Here is a 13,254-nt window from a genome sequence, read left to right on the forward strand (position 1 = left end):
TTTCATCGATTGACGGCAATGGATATTGCTCCACGCTGAGCCCCGGGTTAACTGTGGATTTGAAGTCCCCGCACAATCGGACGTCCCCATTCCGTTTCAGCACCGTGACAACCGGGGTGGCCCAATCCGAGCATGACACCCGTTCGATCACTCCACAGGCCTCTAGCCTATCCAGTTCACCCTTGACCTTGTCCCGCAGGGCATACGGCACCGGACGTGGTTTACAAAACCAAGGAACCACCCCCTCCTTCAAGAAGAGTTTCGCCTCCATGGCCTTGAGTTTTCCAAGATCGCCTCTAAACAACCCTTGATGTCTTTGAAGAATCTCCTCCAACTGATCCTCCCACTGGCTCGGCACGGGTTGCACAAGGTGAACTGTGGCCCAGTCTAGCCTGATGCGGGTCATCCAATCTCGGCCGAGAAGAGACGGCCTCCTCCCCCGTACGACGTACACCCGAAGCGTGGCGACCTGGCCTTGGTACCGCACAGACACGTCTGCCATCCCGACTGGCGTTATCTTCTCGCGGGTGTACGTGAACAGCGCGAGGTTTGACCTGATAAGCTTCAAGCCGTTGAGTCTACACGCGGTCTGTTCGCCGATGATCAACACCGCCGCTCCCGTATCGACCTGGAACGTGATCGGCGTTTTGTTCACTTCGACTTCCACCGTCATCGGGCGCGCCGTCGTCGGGCCAACTGAACACAGGCTCAACAACGGCCGCTGGTTCTGCCCCGAGTCACGTCGCACATCGCCGTCCATGACCTTAACGGTGGCCGAAGCCCCACGGCACACACGCGCCAAATGACCCACCTTGTGACAATTCAAACACACGATGCCTTTATACGGGCATGCACGGCGCAGGTGTCGACCTCCACATCCCAAGCATGTCCGCGGGGTCACCCCGCCGCACGCGTGGCCGCGCGGCAACGTCCGACCCGCATCGAAGGTCGTGCGCGCGTTCCGGGGTGCTCGCGACCTCGCGTGGCCGATGGTGGCTCGAACATCCCCGCGAGTCTGCTCAACCGCCATGTGTGCTTTCATTTTCTCCACAACGTCCCGAAACGCCAGCCCGTCATCCCGGGGCCTGTTCGGTGCCACTAAATCACCCAGCAGCCGATAATGCTCTGGCGAAAGCGAAGCGAGCAAGATCGACTTCTGCTTGCTCTCGTCGACCACATCGTTCGCGTGGAAATAGCATTCCAATTGCTCCGAAAACAATTCGAAGTCGTCCCCGTCGAAAACGGGCATAAGTCCGTATGCACCCATCCTCGTCAGCCAACTAGTGTGTACTCGGTGCGGTGGGACGCAAGAAGCACGCGGGCCACCATCTACTCCGCTTTATTGGGCGACCCGAAGCACAGTCTTAGCACCCCTAGCGGGCGAGGCATGATATACGAAAACCCAATCACGTGACACAGCACATATATATATATATATATATATATATATATATATATATATATATATATATATATATATATATGTATATATAGATGTGTGGATGTATTATATATATATATATATATATATATATATATATATATATATATATATATATATATATATATATATATATATATATATATATATATATATATATATATATATATATGTATATATATATATATATATATATATATATATATATATATATATATATATGTATATATATATATATATATGTATATATATATATATATATATATATATATATATGTATATATATATATATATATATATATATATATATATATATATATATATATATATATATATATATATATATATATATATATATATATATATATATATATATATATATATATATATATATATATATATATATATATATATATATATATATATATATATATATATATATATATATATATATATATATATATATATATATATATATATATATATATATATATATATATATATACATATATATATATATATATACATATATATATATATATATATATATATATATATATATATATATATATGTATACATATATATTGTTGCGGTATTCGCGCCCGCCGGCGTGCTGACGTCCACGTAACTCGAATCGCGGCACGTCGCCCACCGGACGGACAATTCTGTCGTGACCCTCTCGGACTAACGCCGGGAACTAGTCACGGGTGGGCCTTTCGGCCTCACCACGATCGTGCCAATCGGCCCCCCGCGTGGGATAGGGTTGTTCGCCAAATTCGACCTACCTAAGTACCCACGCGGAGGGTAGACCGGGCGATCGCACCTCGCCGCAGGTCGACTTCGGACACGGGCCACTTAAGCGACCCGTTCCGTACTATCAGAATAACCGAGCGGTGTTATCGTCGACCTCGACGGTTCGATTAATTATCGGGCGTATTCAGCCCACTACCAACCCTTTACGTGAAGCAAGATGAGGATTCAATGGGAGAAATGACGAAGCGAAGCGGGAAACAGTTCAACACAAAGCACATTTATTCGCGGCACACGGGAAGCACACATATTCGATTCCACCAAAAGCACATAGAAAAAACACAATTCAATTTACACAAAAAGCAAATATAAAAGCGAAAACACAATGCAGAGCTAATACCGACTACCGAGCACACGGCAACACTTATACAATTCTACCTCACAGACGGCGCCGACAACACATACCCAAAACCAAGGAAAAGAATACCCCCAAGAATGAGGCGGGCCTGAGGCCGAGACCGGGTCGGGCCTACCCGTCTGGTGATGAGACGCGGAGCGGCGATGGCGCCCCAACCCCGCGGGCCTCGCGGACGGTGTCTGGTAGGGGGTGGGAAAGGGGCCCCCTTGGTCACACTATCTCAGCGCGGGGGGAAACAGGAGGGGGTTGCTGATGCTCGGGGTATAGAGGATCTTTATTATCCCTGGTGTGCGTCTCCACCTCGGCCAGGTCGCGCTGTCGGCCTCCCTCGGGTGCAGCTCCCTGCACGACGCGAGCACCCCCTCGTCTGGTGTCGCCGCCTTTCCACAGCTCGTCCCCTCCGTTCCGACTCCAACGCACACGACGAGCAGCTCCACCGCCCGCGAAGTCTTGACCCTCTGCTTCCGACTCTCCTACTCTCCGCCTCTGGACTCTCCGACTCTCCACCCCTCCTCCTCTGGACTCTCCGACTCTCCCCTTCTCTGGACTCTTCTGACTGACGAACACGGTCCTTTTATCCCCCCGTAGCTTCGCCTTTGACCCCCTCCCTTTGACCTTTCACCTCGCTCCCCATTGGCCCGAGAAAAAGTGGGCGTGAAGGCTTTTTGATCCACAAATTTGCATATATCGATCGTCCTGGAGGCGGGGCCAAATCGCCCCTCGCTCACCGATTGGACGGCAAAAAGTGGGCGTGTGTCGTTTTTGATCCGTTTTTGAAGCACAAAATCCGTGATTTTGTACACGCTGTTCGGCGCGCGCCCTGCACGAGTCCAACACCGGTACCCACAGGCGGCGCAAGAACGGTGGCGATGCGACGGCTGCGAGGTGTGACGTGAAGGTCGTGGCGGTTGTGGTGAAGCGGCGTTGTGGTTGGTGGTTGATGTTGTGGTTGTGGTGGTAATCATGGCGGTTGGTCCAAAATAAAGATAGTAAAAGAAAAACGGCTATCCTGAAGAGTCGCAGCACGCATAAATGACATGTATTCCCACTAGACAACGGGTTTGGGCCTAACTACACATGCACTTACCGAGATACCTCACCTAAGGGACCTGAATGGTGGTTTGCGAATTTGGTAACCACAACAATATATATATATATATACATATCTATATATATATATATATATATATATATATATATATATATATATATATATATATATATATACATATCTACATATATATACATATCTACATATATATATATATATATATATATATATATATATATATATATATATATATATATATATATATATATATATCTACACATACACATATATATATATATATATATACATATATATATATATATATACATATCTACACATACACATATATATATATATACATATATATATATACATATCTACACATACATATATATATATATATATATATATATATATATATATATATATATATATATATATACATACATACATACATATACACACACACACACACACACACACACACACACACATATATATATATATATATATATATATATATATATATATATATATATATATATATATATATATATATATATATATATATATATATATATAGAAATATCCGTACACGGCTGCGGTGTAACATTGACAAAGAAAATTGATCATTCGGCTTATCATGCCCGTATAACTCTCCATTTCAAGCATTCCTGAGTAATGCAGGTAATTTTGGCAAAAAGGCAAAAAGGAAAGATAACATCTAAATTATGAAGAAGATGCACAGGTCAGATATACGATTGTATTATGTTGTTACTCACACATGCCTCTGTACTCAGGTTTCAGGTACATAGAAAGGAATATTTCACGTGTCACATTGCTTTTAACTCATCATGCTTCTTTCTTTGTTTTGTTTGTGGCCATGAAAAGACAGCTTTATTGAATACTAAACAACAAAAGTACCCAGCATCGCTGACTGCCGGACAACGCCAGGTCTCCCCTCATCATCGCGTATTCTTCCCCATACATTATCTTATATCTTCCCAGCAATCCACAAACATCCAGCAATTCAACAACAAGAACTTCATTGAAAAGAACATAACACGTAAGAAAGAACATAACACTGTGCTTGCTCTCACCCCACCCCTTCCTCACGACAGGTAAGTTATGAATTGTTAGAAAATGACTGTTTAAAACCCTGAGCTGTAAGGGTTCGGGTTAGGGTTGTGGTTAAAAAAAGGGTAATCTATGAAGGTTCAGTTCGATTAGCCCTGGGAGTTCAGAGGGGTAACGTCACAAACAAATACACAACATCTCAATAGCCCACCCCCTGTGTCGTGGAACATGGGGTTTTGCAATCACTTGTGTCTGTATGTGCGTCCATCCGGGCTGTAACTTTTTTTTTACCATTTGAGCTTTTGTTATCAAATTTTCAACAAAGTTTTTCGATGAGAATATGGAGAAAACAAATTAATCATTTTGTTGAAATAATTTTCATTTAAAATTTCAACCTGATCGGCCACACGGTTTGGCAGCCAGAATTATTTAATTATTTGAATCTGGTAGCCAGTAATAACGAAATTGAACGTTTTGTGCTGCCCAGTTCGTAACTCGTCTGTTCCGCGCCATTTCGAAGCAGGCCTGTGTTTGTATCACCATTAAATAATGTTTTCTCTGGCACCGCTTATCCTATCAATGCAAAACTTTGCGACTATGATTTAAGTCTCATGTTTTATCAGTTGTGTCAAAGGCACTTCTGGGTACCCGGTCATCACTGCCAGAAGTTATAAAGTGGCAGTTCTAGTTATTATTATTATTATTATTATTATTATTATTATTATTATGATTACCTCAACCACAGAAGGTGGATGGAGGTTAAGTTTTCACCGAAAGAAAGAATATGCTCGCTAAATTCAGCACAAAGTTAGCTGTCTGCGTGGGCGGCAAAGGAAGGCAAAACAAATAAAACAAACAATACAAATTTCTTTCTTAAAACTTAAAACAAACTTCTTTCTTTGTTACAGCGGAGGTTAAGCCTGGAACGTTAACTCCTGTTCAACCCAAAACTGTTAACAAACAAATTCATACAAGAACAAAGAAAGCCTCATTTGTCTAGGTATAGGGTTAAGCCCAAAACGTTAACTCCTCTTTTATTCACAGTAGATCAACTACCATTTCAGGTATTTTTGAAGGTTAGTGGTATTTTATTTGTTTTGCCATATGTTTTCACCCCTGTCTGCATGTCTGTCTGTCTGTGAACAAAATATCTCAAAACATTGTGGACGGATTCAGACGAAATTTGGTGGAGAGCTTGGGTATGCGACACCGCTGAAATGATTGGATTTTGGTGAAGATCCAAATCTGGATCCGGATCCGAGAATTTTTTAAGTGATTCTTCACCATTGAGTGACGGGGCTAAAAAGATATAAAGCACAATATTTCAAAAAGTTATGAACAGATTCGGACAAAACTTGGTGGATGAGTTGGTTAGGTGACAAGAACAAGCCGATCGAATCCAGATCAGTGGGATATAAAACGTAAACTAATCAGCCTGGCAGAGGTATGTGCTCTACCAAGGATGATGAAGTCTGTGAAAATGTAACCAGTTAACTTGAAAGAAATGGAGGAGATGTCACTGTGCAGCCGACACTCAGATAGAGCCAGCAAGTCAGGTGAGTTAAGCCGAATAAATGATTGCACAGAACAAAAGATGGAGCGAAATCCCCTGACAATGGAGAAGCAAATATTAAAAGGATTTGAGCATTGCTGCGCTTGGGTTGGTGGATTGGCATGTGCAGGTGGAGCTCTGTTATTCTTAGATTGTAGAACCATATTCATTGTGATGATAAAATATAAAACATCGAAAGGTATTGCACAAGCCAAACGAGGAAGAAAAAGGAGGAGGCATCAGTAAAAATTACCCAAACAAATTCACAAACATTCCAATTAAGACACTTAAAAGGGTCCCATGAACTCATGTGAACACATTGTCAGAACAATCCCACTCTGATTGCCTTGGGAATGCAACCGAAAATGATGGCAAAAGACCACCCCCGTGCATGAAAATGGAAAATTGATGGTTAAAAAAAACATTAACAAAGTTATTGACCTTTGGCCTATGATGACCTTTTGACCTCAAAATAAATAGGCTTCTTGCTTATGACCAACTCCACCACTTCGTGAAGATCGGTATAAAATTGTGACTTGCAGGCGATTGACGTACAGACAAACAGACAGACAGAATCACAGACCAGACCAACCAATGTACTTGCGAATCTTCGATTTTACAAGTAACAAATGAACAAACAAACAAACAAACAAACAAACAAACAAACAAAGATGTCATGCAGAGCGCGATACTTGTGAAATCACTTTAACAAATTTGACCGTAAAAATAATTGGTGGATGAATTCAATGACCAAATGTACAAATACTCTTCGAATCCCAAGTCAATCGGATGAAAGTTAACGATTTTAGAAACTCAACCCAAGTTGTTGACCTTTGACCCATGTTGACCTCAAAAATAATGGGGTAGTTGAATTGAGCGACACGATATGAATATGAAGAACAGCGACCCTGTTCAAATTTCAAGTAAATCAGATGAAAATTGCCGATTTTAGAAATCTGGCCGATGTTGATCTTTTGACATTTGGACCACAAAAATCACTGATGGTTGAATTCAGTGACCTGAGATGTAAATCCTCTTCAAATTTCAAGTCAATCGGATGGAAATTGAGGATTAAAAAAATTTGGCAAAGTTGTTGACCTTTCGACCTCAAAAACAAAAGGCTTCTTGCTTATGACGAACTCTGCCAGTGGTGAAGATCAGCTTGAAATTGTGACCCATAGGTGATTGACATACAGGCAGATAAACAAGCAAACAGAATAACACACATGACCAACCAATCTATCTATATATTATGAGAACTCTCATCTTGTATGTGTATATATATATATATATATATATATATATATATATATATATATATACATATATATATATATATATATATATATATGTATGTATATATATATTTATATATATATATATATATATATATATATGTATGTATATATATATTTATGTATATATATATATATATATATATATATATATATATATATATATATACATATGTATGAATGTTCCCGAAATACAGCCAAAACGGTAAACGATAGCGCAAAAATTTTCGGCCAACCTTACTCACCATTCTCCTGCGGTGTGCAGTATCAAGTTTCGTTAAAATCGGGCAACGAAAAAATTATTTAAAAAATCAATTCACGATTCAGTTAAGTACTTGTCGGGAGTATTTGATCAATGCAAACAACCTCAGTGGTACATTTCACTGGAGCTATCTTTTATTTTTTTTTTCTTGAAATGATTTTTTTTTATCAACCGCTGTCACGGGTCGTCTAGTATACTTTAAAAATCTTCGATTTTTGCAACTTACAAACACACAAACTTTATTTTTCTTTATATACAGTATTAGATTTAACTCGCTTCTTTAATTGGACTGGCATCATTCTTCTTCATCATCCTCCCCAGGTGTGGCAACATTGGCTGAGGGTGTGGCTGTGTGCTACTAATGCAGTGTCCTCTGCTGGTCAGGGCAGGAATTTGGTGATGGTGCCGGAGATAGCTCACCTACTCTTCGTGGAAGGACACCATTGGATCTTTGACATCCACCAACTCATGCCAGCAGACAGGACGCCCTTTTAACATCTATCCCGGGGATGACACACATTGATGAATCCACCCCGCCTGTGCAACACCAGGATGACAGTTTAAAGCTGGGTCAGGATTTGAACCCAGGCTCGACAGCTTCGAGACGAGCGTGTGCACCTCTTGGCCATCCTGTCAGCCTGACTGGCACAATGATTTAACGGCTTGGCAAAGTTTTGTTTAGACCTGTCTTTTTAAACTAAGTCAGGATTACTGGTAATATGGTCTTGTCGACCAATGCCAACCATTGCAGTATTTTAACCCCAAACACCTTCAAAAATGAGAACCTTGAAATTGAAGTTGCTTTTGTTTAATTATTTAAAAAAAAATTCATTTTCAGACACCAAAAACATTTTTCCATTCTAAATAATTTGATTTTTAATTTTGGATTCATATAAAATGAACAACTCGTCTCGAAGCCGTCGAGCTCTAGTTCAAATTCCAAAAATCACAATTGCCCAAGAAATCCCAACAATTTTTTTATTACTGGTATAGAGCACCACTACAACTACGACGATAACTGCTGCTATGACTACTGCTTGTGGAATAACCGTAATTATTCCCATATTCTGTACGGTTGGAAAAAAATGTTTTTAGCTCGAGCCTTTCACGAACCAGTTGGCCATGCCTGGCATTCAAGTGAAGGGAGCAGGAATTTGTAATTCGTTCAGGCTGCCTGGCCGCCAGCCCTAACTTGTCTACTCTTCATGAAAGACATCATGGGATCTTTAACATCCAAAACGACCAGTGCTGTAAGATGGGTGCTCTTGTGGCTGGAGTCCAGCCTAATGTACTTCCAATGTATTGCGTACACATTGCCCTGTATATGGAAAACCAGGTAAGGTCAGGTATGTGAGCATGCGTCAAAAGCAGCACGTCACTGCGTCCACTCCGCCGGTACTCCAGAGGCCTCCGTCTGGCCATCCCCCAGGCAGATGCCTGGCCCATCCCCATTTCCTTGAGATGCCGATCAACCTGCTGCAACCACGAGGCATGTGGTCGGCCCATTGGCCTTCTCCACTCACGAGGCTCCCTCGTTGAGAGAATCTGGTGATTAGGATCAGCATCAGGAAAAGGAGCCACATGTCCATACAGCCGAAGGTGACACTCACGTACTATGCAGGTAACAAATCTCATTTGATTCTCTCTCAGCAACCGCTCGTTGGACGCAAAGTCCGAACAGTGATAGCCAAGAATTCTCCGAAGAGACCTGGTACCAGAGGAATTAAGCCTCCTTCTGAGATCCCTGGTCAGAGTCCAAGTATCACATCCATAGAGCAAGACTGGAAGCACCAATGAGCTGAAGACTCGGATTTCGTCTTCTTGCAGAAGTACTGACAGCACCACACCCCATGATCCAGTGAATCCATGACTCCCCAGGCCTGACCGAGACGTCTGTTCACCTCTGGCTCACAGCCAGTGGAGACATGAATATCATTGCCAAGGTAAGTGAATCTCTCTGTGACCTCAACATCCTCACCACAAACAGGTACACACAACATCGCAGCATCCAAGATGTCATTGAAATTCTGGATATTAGTTTTGACCCAGGAAACCTGTAATCCCAGCGGCTACGAGTCCTCATTCAGCACCTCGAGGGCCCCCAAAAGGATATCTAGAGTCTCCCCAAAGATGACTGCATTATCTGCGAAATTAAGGTCAGAGATCTTGACATTCCAAAATGATGCACCGCAGCTTGATTTCTCCAACATCCTCCCTAGAATCCAGTCCATACAAATGTTGAAAAGTGTGGGGGCCAGTACACACCCCTGATAAACTCCAGTAACAACTGGAAATAAGTCAGAGATGGTATCACCACATCTCACAGCACTCTCAGTACCAGAGTGTAGTTGAGAGATCAGATTGATCAGCTTTGGTGGCACCCCACGAAGACCAAGAATCCTCTAGATGGCATCCCAATTCATTGAATAGAACGCTTTGTAGAGATCAACATAGGCTGCAAGCAGCCCCTGCAGAAACTCTCGTCTGCATTTGGTGAGGATCTGAATAGCAAGGATACGGTTAATCGTTGACCACTTTGGTGTAAAGCCTGACTGATCTGGTACAGCCGCTTCAAGAAACCGGCTCAGCAGGCTTTCACTTCGGACTCCTCTGTCAAGAGCCAACCACCCTCCGCTCCAACTGCAGTACACCAAGGGACGGGCTTGGAGGAAAGCAATGCCCGAATTACCCTGTAAGCAGGATGAGAATCACTTGACCACAGGTGATGCTCTACCCCTTCACAGATTCCTCACACATTGACCTCCTTGTCCTCCTTCAGCGCACGTAGTTTTGCGCATCAACTTCATGAACAGCTCAGCTCTGCCATTAAGCCTGGCCATCCAACTCTGATAAATGTCATCCAACCAGTATCCCTTGAGAGACAAAATTCTTCTTCGCCCTAGGGTGAGTTCCAAGACATCCACCGGCAACATCAAGGATTGTGGTCTTGAAGACACTCCACAACTCTTCAGGATTTCTCAAAGCACTCAGACCCCCCAAATCCCCACTCAGCCTGAGGTGTAAAACTGTACGTGCGCTGAAGTCCTCAGCTACCCTCTCATCCTTGAGCTTGCCAACATCTAGCCTAGGCTGGGATGGTACCATTCTCCCAGATTTAAGCTGCAACTTCAGAGTTGCTACAACAAGCCTGAAGTCGGTATTGAGGAACTGAGCACTCCGGTAGACCCTGCAGTTCTGGATCATCCTTCAGCAACCATAAACGAGCACATGGTCAATCTCCTTTGCCACACCACCAGCGTTGGAATACCAAGTCCAGCGATGAGCCTGTGAGCGATGAAACCATGAACCAGCCACCCTAAGTCCATGACTTCTTGCAAAATCAGGGAACTTAGTGCTATTCTGGTTCACAGTTTCAGACCCATGGGGACCAACACATGACTCATAACCATCCCTATCAGTGCCAGTCAGGTCAGGTCAGGTATGGGAGCATGTGCCAGAACAGCGCGTCGCTGCGTCCACTTTCCGCCGGTACTCCAGGGGCCTCCGTCTGGCCATCCCCCAGGCAGATGCCAGGCCCATCCCCATCTCCTTGAGATGATGGTCAACCTGCTGCAACCACGAGGCACATGGTCGGCCCACTGGCCTCCTCCACTCATGAGACTCCCTCGCTGAGAGAATCTGGTGAGCAGGATCAGAGTCAGGAAAACGAGCCACATGTCCATACAGCCGCAACTGACGCTCATGGAGTATGCAGGTAACAAATCTCATCCGAGTCTCTCTCAGCAACCGCTCGTTGGACACAAAATCCGACCAGCGATAGCCAAGGATTCTCCGAAGAGACCTGGTACCAAAGAAATTAAGTCTCCGTCTCAGATCCTTGGTCAGAGTCCAAGTCTCGCATCCATAGAGCAAGACTGGAAGTACCAAGGACCTGGAGACTTGGACTTTCGTCCTCCCGCACAGGTACCGGCAGCGCCACACCCCATGATCCAGTGAATCCATGACTCCCCAGGCCCGATCCAGACGTCTATTGACCTCTGACTCACAGCCAGCAGAGACATGAATATAACTGCCAAGGTAAGACAGCTGATCATCCTTTCTTAGGGATAGGACATTCCAGGCACCCACCCGAAGGGACCGCCTCAGGTTAACCCAAGGAGACCGCTGTCTGGTGGACGACACCTCAGCACCACTCCGACACACTCTCCTGCAATCTAACCCAGGGATGTTACCCCGTGGTTTCCCTCCTATCATCAAAGATTGGGGGTCCCGAAGGCTTTGCCCCAATCCCGTCATCCGGTGCGCTGCCCTGCGAAGGGAAGCTGCACAGGAGGTACTCCCATGGAGTGGGTTTTCAGATTTTTTAGTGTTTTTGTGTTTTGCGGAATGAAGGGTTTTACGGTGGCCGGAGTGCAAATCCTGCCACCAACCTCCTAATAAAAAAGTAACCCAACTGCAGGAGGACGTCCGCAGACACAGTTGGGCACTAGATATGGATGGCCGTTGGCTCACAAGGAGCTCCTCCGCCCTTTGACAGGTTTTGTTTTTAATCCTGCTGGGTGTCCATATCCAAACACCCTCCACCAGAAAACCTGGTGGGGGAGACGGTTTAGTCGCCGACAACCCGACCATGGAACAGGTTAGTACAGGTTTACATGGTACCTTTCGCAGGTCACAGATCTAACCTGACCTGACAACCAGTCAGGTCGACGTGTTGAAGTCCCCCAAGAATAGAAGAGTATCTCACCCGGAGTGCTGATCAACCACAGACTCGAGCGCGGCATAGAATGCGTCCTTCACGGTGAGATCACTTGCCTCAGTCGAAGCATACATGGAGACCAGGAAAACCACACCCAAGGAGTGATGAATCCTTAGCCTCATAATATGCCCGTTGACCGGTGTTACCTCAATTATCATTGGAGACAGCTTATTGGACACAGCTTATTGGACACAGCTACAGCAACTCCTTGGGCATGGTAACTATCAGAGCAACCAGACCAATAGTAGGTATAACCACCGCCATGATCTCGCCACTATCCGGTCTCTGAAGCTCAGAAAGTGCTGCAATATCGATGTTTCAAACGCTTGAGCTCAGATGATAACAGACGGGTGACCATCCTCTCTTCAGGAAAGGACAATCCAGGCACCCACCCAAAGGGACCGCCTCAGTTTAACCCAAGGAGACCACCATCTGTTGCACGACAGCTCAGCACCACACTGCCAGACACCACCGCAATCTGACCCTGGATGTTTACCCCCATGCTTTTGCTCCCATCATCAAGCAATGGGGGTCCCGAAGACTTTGCCTCAATCCCATCATCCAGTGAGCTGCACTGCAAAGATCAGCAGCACAGGAGGTACTCCCACGGGGGTGAGTTTTCGGTTTATGACAGTTTTTAGCTCGGAAAACCACCATGACGGTGTGTAGCTCAGTCGAGATTCAAAC

General features: G+C 44.1%; 1 protein-coding gene across 5 annotated transcripts in view; it reads right to left on the reverse strand.

Annotated features, from left to right (window-relative positions):
- The window catches only part of WRAP73 (WD repeat containing, antisense to TP73), a 131,871-nt gene that overhangs the window by 77,072 nt on the left and 41,545 nt on the right, over window positions 1-13,254 (reverse strand). Inside the window, exon 1 of one of the 5 annotated variants that reach the window (XM_085880046.1) lies at window positions 8,268-8,626. The exons of the other annotated variants lie outside the window; for them this stretch is intronic. The gene's annotated coding sequence lies outside the window, so the exon portion shown is untranslated. Of the gene's footprint in view, window positions 1-8,267; window positions 8,627-13,254 lie in introns of those variants that run through there. 5 annotated transcript variants of the gene reach the window in all.

Source organism: Eptatretus burgeri, chromosome 4, assembly GCF_056783735.1.
Source record: "Eptatretus burgeri isolate ZD-2024b chromosome 4, Ebu_testis_v1, whole genome shotgun sequence".
NCBI classification, from domain to species: domain Eukaryota; kingdom Metazoa; phylum Chordata; class Myxini; order Myxiniformes; family Myxinidae; genus Eptatretus; species Eptatretus burgeri.